Raw genomic sequence first — 1762 nt, 5'->3', positions numbered from 1 at the left:
CACAATGTACTGTAAACCTCGATGCGACATGTCAAAAGAAAGTGTGCGAATAGAAAAAAGATGTAGAGTGATCTACAGATTCCAAGGCTACGAAGAGATTACGTGTTAAACAGATCGACGACTGTTTGCCCCGCGTGCGCCAGTCGTCGCGATCTTTATTCCCCGAGTCACTTATCGCTATTTGCACCGCGATTATTCACCTGGCAACAACAAAGGGGCGTCTTGTCATTGCCGGCGAAAATCGCGCGCGCGCTCGAGGATTCGCTCGCGACGAAGGCGGCCAGAGATTGCACGACGACGGATCTGCATAAGCACGAGACGTATATCCTCTGTTCAGCGAGAACGCACGTGACGCCGACGAGTCCCGAGGTCGTGCGACGTCTTTGCCTCGCCGGAGAGAAAGGATCTCCATTTGCGCGAAACGGACCGAGGACGCTTTCGGAATACCCTCTAGACACTGGCCGAAATCATTCCGAGAGCGCCGCGGCCGTCGCCTTTCACGTCGCAGCATTCTACGGGAAAAATATTCCGAAATGTCAAACCGGTACTTATCAGAAGTTTATATTTATACATGGAAATCTACATTCACGTCTGACGCTTATGTTGCCCCTTTTTGTCTTTTTAATTTATTAATTTAATTTAATTTTAATTAATTTATCAAAGGTCTTGAGCATCAAATTAAAATCTCGAGCAAGACGCGACTGCCGCACGAGCAATTTACATAATATTTAGAAGAGGAGACTTGCATATACGCAAAATGTCTCAATTTATTTCAACGACATATGTCGACGAGGATTGTTAAAGATTGAATAAAAAGATCCGTGACGTTAAGTGCTCGTTATTTCGGGAATACGAGCGGTGTCACTAATACCCGCGAATCTGCCGTGTCCGCGATTTATCAATCTGTTTTCGCTAAAGAGTGTCGGCGTGACGCTCGCTTTTGAGGCACCAATCAATGGAGATCTTAGCATTGGCCCGAGCATTAACTAGCTAGCGGACGAGCGCAACGAGGAGGCCGCGATGCGTCAACTTACGTCATTCGCGAGGAAGCGAGAGAGTCGGCTCGCGACGCGAAGAGGCGCGACGCGGCTTTTCCCCGAAGAAGTTTAACTCTTTCGCGACCGTGTGCCGTTCCTCACGAGGAAGTGTCGCAATTACTCGAGGGAGTAAGTAAAATTGGGAAACGGATCTGCAATATTCAATTAGGCCTACGAGGTAGCAATTACAAAGTGTACAATTTTTTACAATTATTCGACGAACAACGTCGAGTTATAATTATACGCAAAACGTTATCGTCGCTGTAGTAGAGCGCGTAAATATTACGAATACACAATCAGGAGGGAGAATGTAAAGGATAGCCGAGCAGTGCCGCGGTAATTATCGCCGAGAGAAGAATTGAAAAGGAAAAGAGAGGAAGATATACTTTCTTTTCTTTTTACAAATCGCACGCGTGCCGTAAAAGTATCATTTCTCGGAATATCGCCTTCATTTCATTATGCGAAAAGCACAATTCCAATCGCGATCTTGTATGAAATTTACATCTCGCGAATTAGAGGAAGTTAATTAATATGAAAGTTACGGAGGTAACGACGAGGCACGACGACGATGTCTAGAGACCTATTATATGCAATAGTACATTTTTCCTCGTTATTATATAACATTACCCCTGATTGAGGTAACATATTCTTATGCTCATTTTAATTTACAGAGCGTAGAGCACTACATAGAAAACATTAAATTTTTAAGACTTCTCTCTTTCTCT

This window comes from Temnothorax longispinosus, chromosome 6 (assembly GCF_030848805.1).
Source record: "Temnothorax longispinosus isolate EJ_2023e chromosome 6, Tlon_JGU_v1, whole genome shotgun sequence".
In the NCBI taxonomy this organism is placed as follows: domain Eukaryota; kingdom Metazoa; phylum Arthropoda; class Insecta; order Hymenoptera; family Formicidae; genus Temnothorax; species Temnothorax longispinosus.
This window is presented reverse-complemented; position numbering follows the sequence as displayed.